Consider the following 23,246-nt stretch of genomic DNA (forward strand, 5'->3'; position numbering starts at 1 on the left):
CCGACTCGTTACGGCGTTCTAATTAATTCGCTAATGATATATTTGCGTGTGCCGAAACATTCCTTCCTCGCTAACGCAATTTCAAAATGTGTATAGCCAAATTGTTATCATTTTTATAATTTGTCAGTCAAATAATATCGCATTCTTGAAAATCTACGCATAAAATTACACGTGCTATAAGAGGTTTTTATTTTATGAGCAGTAAAAGTACTTGGCCACAGCTGATTATATTCGCCATTGATTCGTTTTCACTACATATTAATGTACTTGTTAGTGAGGTGCATTAACAGCATGGCAATCAGCTCTTCGAATCGATTTCCCGAACATATTTTCCGCTGTCTGTAGCCAAGGGGCTCCACGACAAAAGGAGCGGGGCAGGCGTGTGCCACGGGGACCAGCACACACACTTAATATCAGATGTGAATAATGATCAAATATTTAAATCTGATCATCTATTTTTTACCACCCAAGGAAAAAAAGCATTATAAGCTTTGCGAGGCCATCAGTGAATCTGCCTGTGGACTCATGAGATAGGTTTACGCAAGAAACATAACTTCCCAATGCGACGATACGTTCATGTTTTTGGGGGGTATAAAATTTTTGAATGATTGTCAGTCTGTTATGCCTCATTTACGTAGCTTAAATGCGTAACCAATAAGCACCATTTGTCTATTATCGTAATAAACTGCGTGGCCGGTGCTAGGCACGGGCGGCTCTACTTACTGTCCTAGAGGGCACAAGCACAGCTCGTGGATATAAGCCAGCATTGTTCAAAGCTGGCGTTCGTGTCATTATGTATTGTTGCCTGATGTTATGTGATATTTACCTGAAACAAACAAACGAGTAATTAGTAGGTAATGAGGAATTCACACGAAATAGTAACTTAGCTGAAATAACAACTATTTGAGTCATGTTATACGATCACGCTGATATTACATCTAGCGAAAAACAAAGTTAGAAATCAATCACTACTTAATTATTTGATGTATGTTCTTATAAATCATATTTCCTGACAATTTATTTAAATTAAGTTAAGTGTCAGGAAATTTATAATTTATAAGAGCTCAATAAATAAGCCAAGTGAAGTAGATAGGTAAATAAAGTTTTATGTGCTCTTGTGATTGAAATAATCAATCGCTTTATATAATCCTATTTTCATTCAGAATAGGTTATTCATAATCTTTTATTATCTTTCATGCATACCTGAAAAAGCTATCTGCTCTCTCTGCGCTGTGGCTGAGGGCGGCGAAAGTCGCTGAATATTCTAATGCCTGATAACATCTATGCGTTCATTACATCAATTGCGCTGTTTAATTGCTGGAGATGAGCTCCGAATGGACATTATTATACTTTTGCTCTTTCAGAAACACAAGGTTTTATACACTTTCTCCTACTTAATCGTAAAAGCAGCCGGAAAAGTATTCCGTAGAAAATACATAATTAGACGAAACTCAACTCAACGAATATAAAATTTACAATTACCGAGAGCAATATGAATTGACTTAATCAGTAGTAATCTAATGTTAAGAAGGTATAGGTAATAGATTAGTCCAGATTTTAAATTTTCCAATCATCAAATGAAGAATGTTCACTAATTTTGTTTTTTAGCTTTCTGTATTCTCTGTTAAAAATAAAAAATACACGTGAAAGAATTATTTCGATACGTCAATTAGTTTCCAAGATATTGAATTTTAAAAGTGCGGGCGGCGGCCGGCCCGCCATTTTATGCGCGTGACGTCATATTACAACGACTGGCTCATATTTGTATGGGTGGAATCTTGCAAACTGAATTAAGACCCACTTCCAGGCAACCGATTAAGCAGAAATTTCGCAAACACATGTGATTTGGATGACCATGCAATATTATGATAACATGGAGCTGATCTGATGATGGAGCTGGAAGGTGGCCATAGGAACTCTATAATAAAACGACTTAAATGCATCGAGTTTGGGCTCGTTCGTTTTGTATTGATGAGTATTTTAATTCTATATAGTAATCGGGGTCTAATGATGGAGCTGGAAGGTAATTCGCAATAAAACGACACAATCGCATCAAGTTTGGGTTTGGTTCAATTTTAATTTCTGTGATGGGTCTGGGTGTTAATATGTATAATAAGTTTGTATTTACAAAAAAAAAATATTTAAGTATGTTTATATCCGTTTTCTAGTGAGCGGACGCTGTGAATGTACGTCACACGGGGTCACGTGACCGTCGGCGGGACTCAATATTTAAGCGAACTTTGGATGCCTATAAAATCATAACTACTGGGTATTTTTGAATGAAATAAAAACTAATGTATTTGTAAATGTAAAAGCTTAACTGTAACATAGGTTTCAAGTGATTTTGCATACCTAGTAACATTCTCAATTGTCCTATTTAAAAGTAGCATGAAGTGATAGCTCATTTTTCACCAGCTAAAACTCCTGTGTATCAAAGTGGAATGTTAAATAAGATAAACATGAAGTTAACTTGAGAACACTGATTTTCTAGCGGAAGCAATTTGCTAAGTCGGAGTACACACAAATATTTGTACACGGCTCAGTTTCCAGCCGTCAGATAACAGAAACAAAACACTGTGTATACTTCGTACACGTTATTTCCGCCAGCACAGATTATAAAACAAACGATTATGACAAACAGATATTGCAGATAGCATCTTAAGCTGTTTTAATTCATGCCTCCTTTCATGGGCCGCGTTGCATAAGGCTTTCTCGTCTGTGGCGAGTACCGAGGACGTGCCGAGTCGCTTGAAACGGCTCTTAGTCGTGGATTAATGTTGATGGCTTTTATACACCCGATTGTCGTGGAACCGACGTCCACTAATGGAGCTGCGAGAGTCTGCGAGAGATCTGTACTTCTGTTGCATTCGTCGCATAATATATGTCAAAAGATGGACCTTTGATACTTTGAAATTAATGCTTTATTAAAATGTAACAAAATATCTGAATTGGAACGGTACATAATAAGCATGCTTGCAGTTTCGTACTAATACACAACAAGTACTCATATGGTTTATATTATTTTTCTAAAAGTATACAATTATTCTTATTTATAAGAAAAACACAGAATAAACTTAATAAGAAATAAGCAGCAAGTGCATGCAACAGACAAGTTCATGCATAAACGAAACTACAGAAATTAAAGAAGAAGTCAAATAATTAACAATCCGCTCAAATGCTATATTTTTCCACCTTTGGTTGATATCAATTACAATAAATATAAGAAGAAGAATAATGTTTTTAAATTGAAAATTACTACATCTATCTAGAGTCTAGACGCTTCTGTAAGTACTCTTAGGTTGAGTGCCTTGTGTCGCTGATGTCAGTCCGGTGAAGCCATTAGGCGCGTGGGCCACTATACCCATTAAGGAAAAAGTCACAGGAACACGACGTGATACAGTATCAGTGACTAATTTCAGGCCCTGCTATGAGTATTAATATTGATTTAATCATACAATTTCGGCAAATACTTTATATGAAGTAATTAATGTGAAGTTGGTGTCATCATCGCCAGCAGCGTGAGAACAAGCGACAGCATTAAACGTTTATTAAGTTAAGTAACCCGAACTGTGGCCCATCAGCGGCGCTTGACTCCGACGCGTCGTTCCTCGCAGCCATTGTCTCGTCGATCTGTTACGCGTTGTATAACGCCATTGAATTGATTTAATGATATTATTCAGCCATCTGAAGACGTTTGTCTTAAAACAACCATTTGTTTAAGACAAACGTCTTCTATTTCTATAGTATGGGTTGTAATAGCTGGTATCAGATTTTATGAGCCGTCATTGACATTTGCCCAACCACAAACCACATAATAAGCTATTGGACTATAGAGGGAGTAGGTTAATAAAATTTACATTTGAATCCTCCTCAACTCAGTTCGATTTGTTTAAAAGTAAGTCAGTAATAAGTCAAACACTTTACAGTATTTTTAACAGTAATAAAATAGGTGTAATAATATTTATAACCACATAAACCGTAAAATAATTCGTAATTGAAGTTATTACTTTAAATACTGGGTACTTTACTGTTGGTTCCGGTCGTATATCACTTTCATGGAAATAAACTGAAGGCGATAAGCCGATTCATCGGAACTAACGTATTTTTTGCAACATTGCAATTAATGTGCCTACACATTTTATTCACTTTATTAGTCATAGTCACAGCGTGTCATTTATTGCGTCATACGCGTAGACACGTTTACCTCAACAAGTGCCCAATAATTGTGTCAAGACCTTTCGAAATTAGAGAGGTCAGCAGAGAGTTCATCAATCAATCTCATTAAATCTAGATTTTTTAGACCTTATCTATTAGATACAGATCCAAGATCCCTAGAGATTCAAGCCGCCTCCACCACCACCATCGGCGAAAAATCCGTTTTTACGTGAACTTAGGCATGCATAATGTAGGTAAAACTAATAGTTATTGCTAGAGAATAGTTTGTTACATATTTGCTTAATGATTATATGTTCCTTCCTTCCTCGTCACTGATATTTAATATAAATGCATGATAGTTTATAATAATATCATATAAAGGTGTGTAATGTGCGTTTTATTTTTCTATTTTACGGGTCGTTAAACTCATTGATTACTACTTAAACGCCGCAACAATGTACCTATTCGTACCTACATTATATTAGAATCCTTACATGTAACTGTAGTTTCAAATCATAAAATAATATAATTTAGTATTTATAATTTTAAAACAAATTAAAAAAGCTATTACGTCAATTACAAAAGGTGAAAAATACTTAAGCATCTATTATTTTAATTGTTAAAAAAACTAATTACCTATAAATAAAGTATTAAAGTCCTTAAGTACCTATTATTTTAATTAGAAAGATAATATAGAGTTACCATTGTTTATGCAATCGGTAATAGTTTCCGGTACCTTGAGCAGTTCAATTGTAGCCTCGTAGTACTAGGACTCTAGTATATTGTAAACAGCACGATTTTTGTTTATCAAGTTCAACAAAAATCAGCAGGCAACGTCTGCTTTGCATCAGTGTTGCTGATATGAATATGTCACTTATCCCACTATATTTTAACTATTTCGATATCGCATTAATAGAAAACGTTGCACAGTCGCCACTAGTACATCAAAATAAATCATCAGGTGATCCGTGTGTTCTTTTGCCTCCTGTCACATTAAAAAAAATCTATTCATAACATTTGTTAATTCATAAAAATAGGTAAAAACGGTGATAATTATTAGATTAACAGTGGGCTCTATGCCCAACTTATTCAGAATGAAATTATTTTGAGAAAATTAAAGTAATTGGCCAAAAAACATGGCTAACGAATAAAAAAGCGCCAATTACAAGTACAAAGAAACCGCGTATGTGTGTGGCGTTTCTTGAGCACCCTGTATGTAGAGCGGCCATCGCGAGATGACTTGCGGGTAGGGTTGCTAGGTCCTAAAACACAAAAGCCGGACTCTGTGCTTCATTTGGCCGGACATTTTACCCTAAAAGCCGGACATGCAATTAGTGTCATAGCTTACGAGTGAATTCTCTCATCATCGGTTGCCCAACATCCTGATGCGTGCGCTTGATATTATTCTGTAGCTCGACTTTAGCCTGCTGCGCCAGGCACCACATAAAAAGCCTAACAAAATATCCGGACAAGACAATTTTTGGCCGGACACGACCGTACAAAAGCCAAACATGTCCGGCTAAAGCCGGACACCTGGCAACCCTACTTGCGGGAGTATCGAGGGCAGTGGGCGCCGGCACACTTGCGGAGAAGCGCGGCTGCGGCGGCGCTTTGCTAAGATCTATTTGTTGAGGCACAGTGATATGGCTGGCCAACACAGTCGATGTTGTGGCGGTACACTTATTAATGTTTTTTAAAGGTTATGCTCGCTTTGAAGGTGTACCAATGCAGTCGTACAACAATACAAAAATACAATACAAGACATGTAAACCGATAGCGCCGCGCTCTCTCTGAAATTAAAAATGCCCAAATTAAAAAAAAAATACAAGACATGCAAACTTTGGAAAAGATACCCTTGGGAATTCAAATCAAATCAAATCAAATCAAAATCTTTATTTACTCACACAGACATTGAAAACATACATGAGATAATTATGATTATAATGTTTAATATCAGTGTGAGTCTGATGCCTATGCTAGGTATCGAATACCTGTGTTACAGGACATCAGGCTCCCACCGCCTCGAACCTTATAGCGCTTAGACAAGGCTATGAGCTAAGTGTAAGAACAACATCCAAGTGGACAAAGATTTAAAAAAAAAAAAAGAAAATAAGTATAACATAAATTACAGAATAAAATTAAAAAGATACAATACGTTACAAGAAAACAATGTACCTAGTGCACAATAAAGAGTGTATGTGTATCTAGGCACCAGTGAGTGATATGAATGAGTGTTTGTGGATGAGAGGGTGAGCCCACTTCTAAACAGACGCTCCGAGACGGAAGGCCGCCGCCCGTCCGCAGGACCATACATGGAAAGTTGTATGATAATAGCGTTGGTATAAAATTGTCATGCCACCTAACGACAGCAAGTGTGTAAGCCCGCGCACGCACGAAGACCGCCCAGCCCAAAGACTTCAAATCCGAGAGAGCTCTAAGTCCATAGGTGTGTTTTAGATGTACTCATTTAATTAGTTTTTCGGTTTCATCGTAGTTACGATTCAAAAGCCACTCCGTGATAGTTCTCTTAACCCCACGTTTTAGTAGCGGGTAAATATTGAGCGAAGCATTAAGTTTATTGTACAAACGATCGCCTCGGAAACAGAAGAATCTGTGGGCAAATATTGTTTTAAACTGTGTTTTGGTGCAGGCTATATTTTTTCTGCGTCTAATTTGACTAAGCTGTGGGTCATATGAGAGCATAAAATGCTTGCGTAGAACCACTGCTAGTATGAATAGCTGCCGAACAGTTAACACCCTCCAATGTCTGTATACATCAATTGTGGGGTGCAAACGCGGAAGGAATGCACTGACTTTCAGTACCGCTCTTTGTGCTCTTTCAACTCTTATGAGGTGAGTCTTGGCAGCACCACCCCATGTAGTGATGCAGTAACCCAGGAGAGATTGACACAGAGAAAAATAAACTGTTCTTAAGAAGGACTGATCGGCAATGTGGCGTAAAGTTTTGAATACAAAGATCAGCTTCCTTACTCTAGCAGCCAAAAGATCCAGATGAGGTTGAAAGTTAAGGTGGCAGTCGATCATGATGCCCAGGTATTTAATTGTGTCAGTTCGGGTTAACTTAGGGCAATGGCAGTTAGACTTAGTCACACATGAGCTAGAATGTGACACAAGCGAATGTCCAGTGGAAAGGCCTCTCTTAGAAATGGCAAAGGTAATATATTTAGTTTTACTTACGTTAAGTGATAGCAAATTAGAAGCCAACCAATCTGTAACCATATTCACCCCATCCTGAGCATGGTGGAAAGCCAGCTCCCATGTATCAGCATGGAACAGCAGGGCAGTGTCGTCAGCAAAAGCCACCATCGTTCCATTTATCATTCTTGACTGTAGAAGGTCATTTATGTAAATGAGAAACAGCGTAGGGCCAAGGACAATGCCCTGCGGCACACCGATTGTCACCGGCAATTCATCACTGATCCACTCACCAATTTTTACGGCTTGAGAGCGATTAGCGAGATAATTCGCGAAAAGTTGTAGTGTCAGTCCGCGTATACCCAACCTCTCCATTTTTTTCAAAAGAATTGTGACAGAGACCGTGTCAAATGCCTTAGCCAAATCCAGAAACACACCAATCACCTTCCTCCCCCCGTCCAAATCTTTGGCTATGAAATCGGAAAGCGCAAGGGCAGCGTCGTCGGTTGACTTCCCCGAACGAAAACCAAACTGAAGAGGCGATAGTATATTGTGTTTGTCAAGGAAGCCAACTAGGCGCTTGTTTAGTAGTCGTTCCAGGATCTTAGACAGGACGGGGAGCAGCGATATGGGCCTATAGTTGTTGACACAGTCTCTGTCACCACCCTTATAGACAGGGGTAATGAGAGACTTCTTGTAGTTATCAGGGAATACTCCAGTCCCCATACATAAGTTACATATGTATGTTATTGGTGGAATTAGCAGCTTACTATACTGTTTGAGCAGCTGGCCAGATATCAGATCAATGCCCACAGCACAACCATCTTTTAGGCTCATAACAAGATTAGCGACTTCAGTCATATCAGTGGGCTCAAGGACAAGTGAGTCTGGGAGAGACAAAAGCGAACCAGTGGGGCTAGGAGTGGCAGGATTACTAGTTATTTTGGCAGCAAGGCTTTTTCCAATGTTAGTGAAGAAGTCATTCACGCTATTCACACCAACTTGAGGATCAACATGAGCAACCAAGTCCATGGACGTGGTTTTTGATTTTTTGTAGTGAGTTGTATTTCTTACAGCCTCCCACAGTTTCCTGCTATTATTACATGCATTTGTAATTTGTTGTCTGTCATATGCGCGCCTAACCTTTTTGAGTAATGAGTTACAAAAATTCCGATAACGCTTATAAGTAATCCTGAGGTCATCGTCCTCTGGACTATTACTCGACTTTATGTGTAATTTGTCCCTGTGACGCATGCATCTAAGAAGCCCAGGAGTAATCCAGGGCTTGTTGATCCTTTTCCTCCCAGCAATATTAATAACTCTAGTACTACGTTTAATTACATCAGATAGACTATCAGTCAGGAAACTAGAGGCCTCATTAGCGTCTTGCATGTCATATAGCGGTGTTAAGTCAATACCATCCATCAGCATATCCAATTTACTTTGGTCGATAATATGTCTTGTCTTAACAGGGGGAAGTGGGTCATTATTTGTGTCCAAGAGAACAGCGACGCTACTATGATCAGTGATAGAGGAGTTCATGATCAAGCACCTAAAGACTTTATTTGATTTGATCATAACATGATCAAGACAGGAGCGTTCGTGCGTAGGGACGTTATGCCCAGCATGTATGTTAAATTCAGCAAGAAGGTTTAGGTAGTCCCAAGAGCGAAGGTCATTGGTATTTTGGACAATATTAATGTTAATATCACCGACCAGTACAATGTTCTCAAAGTGTTTCAGTTTATTCAGAAGTGAATTTAATGATGAGTTAAAGATCGCAGGTTCCTTATATCCAGGTGGGCGATAGATTGCAACAATAGCAGTAGATTTATTTAGTTTAACCACTAGACAATTTGCATGTTCAAACTGGGGTTCCTCAATAGATGGGCAAAAATCATTTTTGTAGTATATAACCACTCCCTCGTTTTGTGTCTTGTTGTTATTAGTAGTGGCATACAAATAGTCTTTTAATTCAGGAATGTACCTGGCAGACGGAAGCCAACATTCTGTTAATATTAAGAAGTCCCAAGACACATTTAATCTCGCAAGTAGGGTGTTGAAATTATCAAGGGAATTGTTATCAGATTTCTTTGGAAATTGGATCAGTAGTTTTGAATTAACCAATAAACAAAAATTCTATCTTTTTTTAGTTGTCAGTCACTATGCTGACAGCAAAACATTACAAGTAATAACGCATGTCTCATCATCTGCAATAATCTTAGTACTTACAAAATAAGTATACCATGGCAATTATAAAGGAATTCCAGTGTTTCTGACCCACACTGCGCAAGAGTTCGTGTCGCTGTAGGTAGAGCCACAACGCGACGACACAATAGCGCCTCCCAGACGCCGCTATCAGCATCAAGTTATAATTCACAATTCATTAACAAGACAATCATAAAAAGATGGAGAGATACGTAAGCACTATATCGATATTTTTGCAACCAAAACCTTTGGATTCTTAAAAAACTTTCATCTTTTTCATTTAGGCGTCGCTTTAAGCAACGAACTGGTAACTCTTCCATTTTTTGGGATAACCTACATGCCCATTCTTCTGTCTAATCAATGGCATCTAATTCGAAAACCGCACCTTTAAACTCTTTAAAAAGTGGTCGTTCTGCAGCGCGTGCAGCGTGCATTGCGCGCGCATGTCGTAACGAGTGCGGGCGCGGCTGGCGTGCGACAGCGGCCATTGTGTCGGGACGACATCGTTGCCTAAATACCGACCCAACACAATCTATTTGATTACGACGAACCTATGTGTCGTTTGATATTCGTCAATGATCTAGCATTATTGTGTTAGAAAGCTTTGATAGTCTCTAAAATACAAACGAATATCAGAGTATATAAGGACGGTTAAAGTTTTAAGTAATAACATCACGGGTTCGGCACTTCTCTAACTCGACACAATAATAAAAAGAAATCTCACACATTTTCCACATAAAAGGCAAGGGAACGAGGAAGTGGTTTTATCCTGGGCACACCTCATATAAAAGGAATTTAATAAATCCCGTCGCATACATATTATTTTGACGAAGATCCAATATGAACAATAACAAACATTACCGAGCTAATCTAAGGGTGGGTTGCACCATCTTACTTTAACTTTGACAAACGTCAAAAATCTGTCAAACTCTATACAAAAAGCGCGCGGTTATCGTCATAGTTACCGTTAAAGTTAGGTGGTGCAACTCAGCCTTAGGCATCTTTGTAGTAACTATGAACACAAAGGCTAAATAACATTGAATAGAAAAGCATGGACAATGGACTTGGCTACGCGCGTGCAATTTGCGAAGATTACATCCGATTAAATAAATACAAATTACAGGTTCTTTTCTTGATAGCCTAGTCAAGTGACTGTCTTTGAGGTGGAACCAGTGGGTCTAGACAAAGTGCACTTTTTGATCGAATCGAAAATCGAATCCGTCAAAACTCCTTACAAAAAAAGGCTTTTCGACCACTTTTCGACTGGTTTGCGATTAAAATGTGCACTTTGTCTAGACCCACAGATTATACCTACCCAGTCAAGTCTTACATTAGTAAGAAATCGATAGTCATTGTCAAAATTTGACGTCGACAATAACATTCTTGAGGATGACTGCCAAAGATTGTTCCCACACATTGTATAACTATAATAATAAACCACGCACCGTGAGACGTTGTCATCATAATATTATTATCACTAAAATGTTTATGTTGGTAGTTAATAAATGTGTTATTCACACAAAGTTTTTCTAATTCTCAAAGCAATTGCTACCTACTAGTAAACTTAACTTTTAAGAAAAACATTTTGAGTATCAAAATGAACATAAAAATATGTATAGCAAACGGTCCCTATTAAAAATAAGGTTCTACATCTAACAGTAGGTACACACCAACAAGAACACAAAGACACCTCTCACCTGAGTAAATCAAAACTTCGTATTGACTTAGATCGGCCACACTTTTCATGGCAAAAATATTAATATTGCATAACTAGTCAAATATTATAAGTACTCGTATTACAATAGATAAAACTTCTCCTTTTCAATACAATACAAGCAATATTGATGCTCATATATTTAATTTAGAAGTCCATGGCCAAACGTCCTTAAAACTCGTTTAAACTCAAAATAGATGTGCACCGCTTTTCCTCATAATGCTGTAATTATAAACATGATCAGCTGAATCAGCGTGTGTGCCATACTTCAAAGTGATGTTATTGCATCAAAACTATATTATTGCAAGCTTCTCAGCGTTTTAGATCAACGACAAACCATCGACCTACATTATTTAGAATGCTGTAAACGGAGATTGATTGACTACGTGTTTTTTGTTTGTTTTAGTTTGTGAGACGTAATGGGACTATTGAGTATTCTGTGATCGTGAATAATAGCAGAAATCTCGTTCTCTTTAAAATTCAAGAGAATACGGATGTTTCCTGGGTAAAAAAGCAAGAGTTTTAATTAGTTCGTCGATCAAGTTATCAAAAAATACTTGACACGTATTTTTCAAACTATTGACTTAAAGAGATAATGCGCACCAAAGTTCAAAAGCAGAGGCCCGTGACGTCAAGGCGTGCCAAAAAGTGTAGCACTTTGTGACGTCACGTGGAACTTCAACGCATCATAACTTCGTAAATTACTTGTTTGATTGACAAATAAAAATATACGTGTCCAATATTTTTTGATAATGTAATTGACGGACTAAAAGATATTTTTTAGGAAACTAGCCTATTAGAGCGTTTGAAAGATTGACAACCATTACATGACACAACTTACATTTGTTTGAAAAGTAATAAAGCTGAGTAGATTCCCTACACTTGTATTGCGATCACGGCGCTCGCTGCAGGTGCAGCATTCTCTACGATGGCCGTAAATATTCTAAACTTAGCATCTTCGTGGCATACAGTTCGCGCATCAAGGTGCATTCTTTGGCAGGAGGCGCTGATTTGCTTATAAATCGCCTAACTGCATCTAAAGTTATGGCTGTCTTCAACAGACACGAATTCCCTCGCGTTCAGATTCAAGAGTCTTTCAATAGCCAATAACATAGTTGTATAAGTTCTGTATAGTTCTAGGACTAATACACATTCGCTGCAGTGGATATTCGTTTTATACTTTAAACAAATGCTCTACCTAAATCTAGGTCAGAAAAAAATACGCCATGAATTTTTTCCTCCCTAATTGATGCTGACTGTACCGTGACATTTCAGTTAACTGATAAAGATTAATATTTGTTCACTAAAAGCCATGCTGAACGGCAAATATTTCGTTCCAAAACATCATTAGAAACTTCACATAATGCTCTATTGTTACGTAGAGCAGTGAAATGCATTATAAAGTTTTTTGTTATCCATGTCTAACATGTTTTGATACAGCATTTAAAGTCAATTTGCTAAACCTTTCTGATGTGGGCTCGAAAATGTTGCCTTTGCTTCATCCACAAAGCGAATCTAAAACAAAATCCAGTTATCTTCAGTTTGAGAGTCGGAATGCTGGGGCCGGGTCCGTTTCTCCGCTGCTCATCCGTAACAAGCGGGCTAACAGCCGGCGCACGCGCCGCATTCACTGATCTCCGCTTAGCACATTTCTAAGAACACTCCATTCAACTCGTACAATTAGAGGGAACACAATGGGATGTGTAAATCTGCTCGAGGCAAGTGTTTGGCAACGTTCGGAACCTCAACAATTGGATGAGTGGGTCAAACCATTACAAATGCTTTGTTAGTATTTAGGTGATTTAAATAATCAATATACGATACCAATCTATTTCAAACGCCGGCATTGTTTCCTTAACATTATAGGATCCGCGAAATTACTCCGGTATTTGCTCTTTTCGTCTCTCTCACATAACTTATGAACAAAAGAGACAATAATATAATATGATAATGTGTTAATAATAATTATGTACCTAAATCCAATTATACGAGTATAATTAAATTATGAACTTATAATATTTTGTGTATTGTGTCATTGTAAAACAGTTTCCTTCTGTTTTTCCTTATAAGTGTCTGTTGGCAAAATTAATCCACATCACAAATTGACTGACTCTACATTTTCATTAAAAAGATAATATTTTAATGCTTTTAAATTTCAATAAATACAGCGTTAAGCAAATAAAACAATTAGAACAGTTACTGAGAAGTGTAACTTGTAAATTGAAGTTCCAAGTAAGAGACGTTAATACCCACAATTCACCAGTCAGAACGTGCGCCGTGCGCTCGGCAAATATTCTCACAAAATATTACTTTTCTACAAAATTTGCTTTGTGTATAGCTTTATTACACGTACGGGCCGCTGTTTATTATGTATTGTTTAGTTACGGAACAGCATCTCTGAGTTATGTTCTTCGTGCGGGGGGCGGGGCGGGGAGCGTTGTGTAAGCGGCCTCAGCCGGCACTGAACTCTGACACCCTCGTCAAAATTCAGCAGTCGCAACATTTCCAGCGTATTGTTCTCCATTTTCCAATGACACTTTAAAGATGTATTAGTAAATTACAAGCGTCAATCAAGGTGGCATAGAAAGTGACCTCTCTGCGCTCGTGTCGTGGGCCTTGGTCTCTACATCGGTTCTGGCAATATTGCTGGCAAGCTCAACTACCGTTCTCACTGCAAATGTCCCAACAGTGATATCTCTTCTGGACCGGATCTTATCAGATCTTGGATTAGTTGGATTAAAAACCGCCTCATCCAGATTACAAAAAAACTATAAATGCAAAAGTGATTAAACTAATTAATTACTTAAATAAAAGAGTAATCAACGCAACTGACTGCACATAGTATGCTTTCGTGAACACTGTCTGGGCTCGTCTTTCACGGAGGCGATTGTCCCGCATGTTACGCAAACACGATCGCTTGCGCACTCGCCGCGCACCAGGAAGCGTGGCGCATCATTTAAGACAAATCCAAACCAGTTTTGATGTGTGCACTTTCTTAAACCAATCGATGGTTTGGTTGGGCTGCATGTACGAAATTGTACATTCCGGGCAAACATGGCAATACCTCGATATTAACAACTAATCGCACAGCCATGACATAGTCTTGAATTTTAATCTTGCCTCGACATGCTACCAGCGTCGTCAGTCGACGTTTATCTTGATGAATTGCAACAGGTTGTTAACTTGCGAAACATGGAGACGGTCCCTGCGAAGTGCATCGCGCGGCGGTTGAACAACCAGCCTTGGACGCTTTGTATGCAAACCTGCTCCTTTCCCCGGGATCCATGGGCTTCCCACAACCAGTTCCCTTAATTGGCTGTTGAAGATCATTATACATTAGAACTCATATATTATGTATCGACCTTTACATATACGATCGCCTTTCAAGACTGAGTTATGCAGCTTCTACTTCGATGCTAAGATTACGGTTAGCATTTTAATTCAAGCCTAGATACCACAGCACAGCCAGGCCAATTTACATAAATCATTTTCGGTTGCATATAATAGTCATACGAAATAACTATTATAATGAACTATTATTTGGATATGAATTAAGATACTGAAAACTAGAGGGTGCCCTTTCCCAACAATGCATGGGATACAATAGGTTCATAAAAATGTATTGTTATATTTATGTATAGAAAACATACAATCAAAAGCCTCGTTTTGAGGTACTTAACAGTAAAACGGGTTTGACAAGTGGTGTTTATTTGCAACTTGTTTCTTTATGCACATGCTCAAGCCTTTTTAAGACGGGTAAGCAATTCAGGTACTTATTTATACGATCTGTTTCATTGCCAACTTACTCAACTGCTTATTAGCCAGCAGTAGTAACATTGACATCAACACGCATTTAGGACGCATCTTGAGACTTTATCGCCGTTTGCATCGTGTCAACTGCACTATAAAATCCTCGCAATGTTATTAGCTTTAAATCCAGCTGTCAGCTTATTTTGTTTGCTTTGGCCGCGGCGTCGACGCTTCGGAGCGGATTGATAGATGGACTATTGTTATACAACTCTGTCGATGTTTGTTTGTGATCAGAGTGCCAGAGAGTGCTTCTCGCTCCATCGGAAAGTTCAAAAGCTACACACAAATCTCTTAAGTGCTTAAATGCATTAAACAACGTGATTTGTTCTTAGCTGAACTTTTAAAGTAAATTTGAAAATCTTTTGGTGTTCAGATAAACCATGTTTAAAGTTTTTTCAGTCAACATTACCAATTATTATAGGCACACGTTCCATGTGTGTGGTGAGTCGTGAAATCATTTAGTTCCTTATTCAAACCAGTCCGAGTGTGAGCGACTGCTTTGTCCGTGTTCGCAAGCAGCTCCGTGGTAATTGGAGTGGCTCGTAATAAGAACCCGTCATGTATTGAGATTGGAGAGATTTGCTTCATCACTGCCGTAAACTGTATTATTTTCACGCTTTGCACTCTCGCCAAGAGCATTCCCGATAATTGCTCAAGTGTTTGTCTTGTTCTTCGACAATATCAGTTCGAACAATAAATGTGCAATTGAAAGTCCTTTCGATATCAGTTACAATCTCTTGATAATGTAGCTTTTGTTGGGACCTTGGGCATATTCTGCAATATTAGATTAGGGATTACCTATTGAAAAAGTTCAAAGCAATATGATAACACAAAAAGCGACCGTCGACTGTGTTTGAATAGGATTCCTACACAATGTTTATTCACAAGCGCTTTCGGCCAGACGCGGTTGGAAGATTTGCTCGGCGCAAAAGCTCCGTAACAAACGGGTTCTCGGGTGAAGGGTTTTGCATTACAAGTCTGAAGCTCACCTCAAGTGTGTCCGGTTAGAGGTGAGCGACGATCGGTGGCGCTCCAGGGAGGCGAGCGCTCATGCTCGCGGTCGACGACCTGCGGGCGCCGGGAACTGCACAGCACTCACAACACTCGCGGAGACGTGCGCTCGGGACGGGCGCGCGGGGCGGACTGGCGCGCCGCGTGCGCCTGCGGCCTTGACCGCCGCCCGCGCCCCGCGCCGCCCCGCCCCGCCCTGCGCATCCGCAGCCTGCAGGCCCTGCGGCGGACTCCTCTCCAGCAGATGGAAAGTCTAACACCGTTAGGTAATTGCAATTACGTGGCTTTTGTCATACAATCACAACACAATAATAGCTATCGCATTGTGTGTGAAACTGTGGAACCAACCCAAGTTCAATGCTCGTTTCGAAGACATGGTTGTCATGGTTACAATAAATGGGAATCTTCGTGAAATTACTCAAGATTATGTTAAGGTTTAGAAAGAAGACTAAAAACTGGAGCAACTCCTTAGACAAGGGCTATAGTGATGGCTATGATTAACCATCCTTTTATGGGTATAAACCATCCTCACGTTCAGCGAGGATGCCGTATAAGTTAAGAAGAACACTTGTTGTAGAGTTCAGGGCAATAGTAGGTACCTTTCTATTTTGGGTGATCACAACTGTAACACCGTTAGATGCCGGTAACAATGTCTTTTGTCACACAATTTGGGCATAACCAAGACGGCCGGCAGACTGAAGGTCAACGATCCTCGAATTAAAGAGCGCTGCAGTTGTTTACCGAGAGCTACCGAGAGCGCAATCAGAGTAACGGCAACTCCGACGCCTCAATCGGGTGACTTTCCATTTTAGCATATTTTCACTTAGCAAACCAAATTACAGATTACCTTTTGTGCTGATAACTTTGTAATCAGGTATTTCCTGGCTTTATGTAGTAGGTATTCTTTATTACATGTGTGTCGACTTAAATAAATTAAGGTAAATGGTAACGGATAAGCATGATATGGAAAAACCTTTTGAATCATTTATCGTAAGAATATTTCTATAAAATATAGTCCACATGAAGCTTAAAGAATGTACTAGATTTCAGACTGCATACGATAGAAGCCAGCCATACAAAAACTTTGCATTTGTTTTGGCAAATAAAACGAATCTCTATTAGAGCTTTTGAACTCACTTGTGCCCATTTCGCTTGAGCAAGTTTTGCTTTATGTTTTAAAGTTTTAATCCGTATAAAACTAGGACACGTAGCGTATTCACAAACAAACTATTCATCCAATGTTAAACACATGTACTAATAGGTAACTGTCGACTTAGCCTGGTTTTGAGTACCTGGCTACTATCCGATTAGTTTTTTGGCTTACACATTAATACAGGTAGAAAATTCGGTTCTAAAACATCGATTTTGGACAGAGCTCCTTTTTGTTATTGTAATTGAAGTCGTTAGCCATCACATCAATCATTATCAGCGTAATGTAACATTCACTGCGCATGACAATGTGTGGCCAATTGATACTTGTAACTCAATACAATGCAATGTAATTGGTTTTAGCACTCGTTATTTCGACTCGTTATCGTGAGTTAACGAAAGGGCTTTAGTTAATCGGCCCTGAGGATAGTCTGTCGCAATTACTTAGTTTACTCCACCTATCGAGTTTGTGGGTCGTGACGTGAATTTTATATGAGCAAGGTTAAGTAGAGTAAGCTCTACCAATTCCAATACAACATTTTCCTCATCAGAGGTCTGAGCTTCAAATAAGAGAATAAAATTAACCCATAAAGCTCTCTTTTAGGTTCAAGTGACAGGTAGCTCTCGTGTCAGTTGTTTAGCTACACAGAATGCAATTACCATAATGTACAAAATATTTTGTATACTTAATAGCTTGTTGATCTCTAATTCGTCACAAACCATCTTCTACTAAACTTCTAATTGACTGTACCGTTTGAATTTATTTATTAACCTTGATGTTCGTGAGTTGGAGCAATAAAAAAGCTTCCATGCGTTATTACACCAATATTTAGACGATTTTCTGAGTGCATCGTAAACGTTTGATTGACGAACGTTAACCCAAATGTAATTACAAACAATTACGGCCACACTCCCACAGTCGATACACTAAAAGGAAATGCAGTAAGCTCACCTAACGCTAACCCAAGATTAAACAAGAAAAGTTTCGGTTTTCCTTTATAGAAGACTGCAGATCCCTTTTTTCTTGCGGTCTCAATTATCTATGTTTTCTTGCTTGCGTGATTTATAAAACGAAAGGACAGATCAACGAAATGATACAAGCACATAGTTTGTAGTCATTTTAAATCTCTACTTGAGTATATTTTATGTAGGTACTTATATGGCGAAGAATACCTACCTATGTAATGTAGAGGCTCGTTGAATTGACTGACATTTTTAGCTAGACCACCAAACAGACAGTAGAGTACCTGGGTATTTTCTAGTTAGCAAACGAGCAAGTGCAACTGAGCCTACTGCGTGTACACCCGCTGCATCACTTCTGATGAAGAGCTGACCCACATACCGATTGCTTGCGCAAGCGCAGGGAAGCGTGCTGTCTCGGAGGATTGGTGACTTTGGGTTTGCGGAAGGAAACTATACTTTACTATAGAGACCCGAGGAAAATAATATTGATGACCAAGGCTCGGACCAAGGGTAATGCTTATGCGTAAAACCTTTTACCTACCAGTAGGGCTAAGATGCGCGCCGTGATAACTTTTATCGACGTCAAAATGTATGGGCAAAATCGATAAAATGGCGTGATAACCGCTTATCGCGGCGCGCATCTTAGGCCTACTGGAAATACAAGCGGGAAAAATCTTTCAATGTTTTTTTTAAGAATAACGAATATAATACACACATCAACATACTTCATTGTATATTATTCAGGGATCTAAAACAAAAACATAACCACGACTTAATTTTTAACACCTGTAATATGTTATTTACCTATGTTCCACGAATAAACAAATTTGATTGATTGATTTGATTGACGAATACCTACTTACATAAAGGTACTTTCTTCTCGACATTTCAATTGCAAGTAACAGTAGAAAACAAGCCAAATAAATACTCTATTCTTGCTATACTAGAAGTCAGTTCTGTCTTTCGCTATAGGTATGGTATGGGGCAGAAATCGTGCGCAAGCTCTGTGCGTGAACGTGAGTGACGTGAAATTTGCCGCGCCGGGAGTAGGGTTGCCAGGTCCAAAAACATAAAAGTCGGACGTGTGACCAGGGGGGGAGGGGGTGCTTTCAGTGTCATAGCTCACGAGTGAGTACCTACTATCACATCGGTTAGCCGGACACCGTTTATTTTGGCCGGACACGCAATCAAAAAGCCTAACTATGTCCGGCTTTATCCGGACGCCTGGCAAACCTAGCCGGGAGACGGCATTCCGCGCGCTGACCTTAGGCCGTGGGGTGACCAGTGACCACAGCACGTATGAGATTTTCATTTTCCTTAGCACGTGCTAAACGCAATAAATACATTTATTTACCTACGCTATGACATTATATTGGCGTGATTCATTATGTTATGAATGTTGATATTTTATTACCATTGCGAAGTGCGATATTAATGTATGTAGTACAAGATTTAAAAAAAATTGATTGTACTCAAACTGTCCGCGATGACCAATATGGCCAGTTGGACATTTGAGTGTTTGATATTTTATATTATTTAGGAACAGTAATTAAATTGAGCTTTACTGACGTCAAAAATGTTTTTTTTTGGGCAGGTTATTGCCGTAAGATGAATAAATTGTCTTCGGCCCATGTTCGTAATTCTTACGATTTCTCTTTGAAAAAGAGTTTTCTTTTCTACTTTTATTAGTCATAAAAGGTATTCATAATAAACCTCATCTTACCTTAGTCTCATCACTCGGAATATCTTGCGCCGCATCGCGTCGGGCCGCGACTACGGCAGCTACATGGAGGAGCCGCCCCGTAGACCGTAGGCTTCTATTACGCGCCCTCGCCGCAGCCGCCCAAACGTCTAGATATTTCGGCGCCCAAACAAAATTATATCAAACTCCAAGTTCACAAACAAAAATGTATTATTGTCAATCAATACTCACTGATTGCGACCGCCGCTTTTTATGAAAGAACGAAAGTAGACGTAATATCATTACGTACTTTTTCTGAGTTAGACGTTTGATATTTATTTAGAAAGATCAATATTCGAGAGCCGTAAAGAAGAAAAAAAAAGATCAATAACTATTTACTTTCATGGGTCTTATTAAAAACTCTTTGAGCCTTTGCCACATAGGTGCACTAGCCATTCCATGTTTAAATCTTTGCGTTGCGTTAATTGAAATAATTTGAATTTGGAACGCCAAAATAGGCTGTTCCAAATTCGAATTGCGCGCTGACTGTCAGTAGCTTACAAACAAAGGACAGTTTTCGCTTGTCCTATTGGGAATTCGGTGTTTTTTTTTATTTCTAACCTCAATGTGAGTCACAGCAGTGCGTGTCGCTTATAAAATGTCGAATTTTGTATTTTATTGACTCTAAACTGTTGTAATAGTACTCCCAATTAGAAACAATAAATGTTAGCGAAAATATTTGTGCGTAAAAAGACAATATTTGTTGATGTTGATAATTAGTGTCGTGTGTGTGAAGGACTAATGCTGAAACTACCACAGGTAAGGGTTTCTAATTGATAATGAGTTACATAATGTCCTAAGAAAATAATGTATTTAACAATGGGGAAGCTTAGTTTTTAGCTAAATTGCTTCCACTTTATTTATAATTAGTGTAGTTGATCGAATTACTCTACATTGTCGTGACGTCATAATTAACAAAATTGCTCTGAATTGAGCAATTTAATTGGGCATGTAAGCGCGTCTTTAGATAGAGGACGGGCGGTTTTAAAATAGAAGGGCTTGGAAAATAAAGAGTAGATATCAAAAACGTTTAAGATTCTAACATCAAGGCTTTTTCTTTCTCTATATTATATCATTAGAGCATTCTTCTTTCAGAACTAGAGTGCTGAAAGAAGAATGCTGATAGATCAGATCGGGACGAAATTCAAGTTCACATTCATTTATATTTGAGCATATTGTACATGAGCCAGTTGACCTTAGGCCATTGTCTCCTTATTACGTTTGTAATAACCGTTCGAGCTGAGTCTAGCTTGAAACCCCATCGTCTTAGAGCGTTGCGTTGACAGCGGAGGTCAGCCGTTCTAGCGGCACGAGCGCACAGCACAAACTAAACAGTTTCACTTTGCACCTGAGGCACGTTGAAATCAAACTAATCATGTCAAGAAACACCATTATATGAAAAACAAGGATTTTTATTGTAATACGAGTACTAAGGTAATATCACTAAGTATACAAAATAATCTCATTTTTTTCTATCTACCACGAGGAACCTTTGACCTCCATCTCATCTGATGGAAAGTGATTAGGCCGAAGGTAGAGGCAAGCTTCACTCGGAATCCTCAACCACAGAGGAAGTTTCCATGATGTTCACTTACCGCTTACACTTGCATCATACATGTCAATACTTTCGTAATAGGTTCCTTGATTGATTAGAAAATTGCTCAAATTTTTCCATTTATTTTCTTTCATTACATAGGGTTCTATATTTTCTAAAGTAAATGATCTGGCTTATCAGTATAGCCTGTAGCAACCAAGGCTTAAATTACTTTCGATAGCGACAAACAAGATTTAGTAATCACACAATGCCTAATTATTATCTTTTCATCTCGTCCGCTGCAGAGTGCAGATGAAATCCATCGCGGCCTTGCGGCCAGCCGCTTGACATTCATTGGGAAATATCACAACTCAATATTGATAAGGGATCTCAGTTCTCGGAATAGACAATAGTGCTGTGATATATGATATTGGCTGGCAGGCTTGAGTTAACCTGATCCTCAGGTGAAAAAGGCAAGTGTGAGCGGAGGAGGGCACTTTCACAAGTCCATGAATATTTTATGAGTACAGATTAATAACAGTTGGGCCCTAGTAGTGATCTGAATTAATTACTACCTTTTATTACCAAATATTTTCAAAAGTTTCAGTTTCAGTAGATTTTCATTAATTTTCTGTTAGCAGTTTCAATAGCGATATTTATTATGAATTGATGGGTTTAAACTTACGCTCGTTTGAATTAATAAGTAAACACTAGCCCGATACACTTGTATGTTTATTTTTGCTCGTGAAACGGTAGTGTGTGGGATCTTGGAGTAGTGTGACGTCACGCTCACCTAGTTCCGCGCTTGTTGACGTGCGTCTGCCCAAATAGACACGTGGGAGGCGCACGTTCACGTACTCATAACAAATTGAATACTATCTCAATTGCTGCATTAACTGGATCATTTGAATTATTAATTATTTAGCATAAATCCTAAAATTATTGTAAGCTTAAAACTATCACTTAATTGTGCTGTGGGTGTGAATAAATAATACTAATCCGCAACTCTATAAAATGATATCCTTGCACAAATAATCGAAAAACTACACTCTTCTTGTATCTTCCAATTACCTGTAAAACTTCTAATTAACAAGCAAATACATCAAGACAACGAACCGTGATTAGTTATCTCTCTGGTTTGAACGCAAATTCTAACTAAAAGGCAATAGAGGCGTTGTAATTAACATGAAATTGGTCGAATAGGAAGGTAGAGCGTGAATCTTGACGAAAATAATAGAGCGATCAAGGTTACTAATCTAGAGCCGACGCTTGCTCGTGCGTTAAATTATTACACGAAATACCTCATTGCGGAGGTCGAGAATAGTATTCTGAAGTACTGAAGCGTCAATTTGTTTAGTTCCTCAACACCTTGACACATTTTCCGTCTATTTTCGTCAATGGGCGAAGCACTCTAAACTTTTTGTAACCGAGTAATCAAGCAAACACTAGTGATCTATCTAACACGCACATATTAAATTCTCGTTTATTATCTCGCTAGTTATTTGAGGAGTACCTACAAGTACACTACACCCACGTACAAGTATTTTGAAATTTAATATCTATCTATTTGTAATTTTCAACACGCAGGCAGGTGTGGTTTTCACAACACTATTTTCGCACATTCCAAAGTAGATAGTTGCGTCAAAATACGAAAAACATTATACCTAAAATGCAAACATATTCACACTTTATAAACAATTTGAATGACAAGAGGCTACGATATTTTTAGCAAGAGTGACGTCTCTTATCACGGTCCCGTCAGCTCCTTATAAAGCTATCAATTTAAATACAATCACGACTACTTA

General features: G+C 38.6%; 1 protein-coding gene across 1 annotated transcript in view; it reads right to left on the bottom strand.

The window, feature by feature from the left end:
• The window catches only part of LOC114355818 (uncharacterized), a 45,878-nt gene extending 29,696 nt beyond the window's left edge, over positions 1–16,182 (bottom strand). The window contains 1 exon segment of the mRNA XM_083287604.1: positions 16,033–16,182. The gene's annotated coding sequence lies outside the window, so the exon portion shown is untranslated.
• Between the last annotated feature and the right edge of the window lie 7,064 nt (positions 16,183–23,246).

This window comes from Ostrinia furnacalis, unplaced genomic scaffold (genome assembly GCF_004193835.3).
Source record: "Ostrinia furnacalis isolate ACB-3 unplaced genomic scaffold, ASM419383v2 OfSCF2556, whole genome shotgun sequence".
Lineage (NCBI taxonomy): Eukaryota > Metazoa > Arthropoda > Insecta > Lepidoptera > Crambidae > Ostrinia > Ostrinia furnacalis.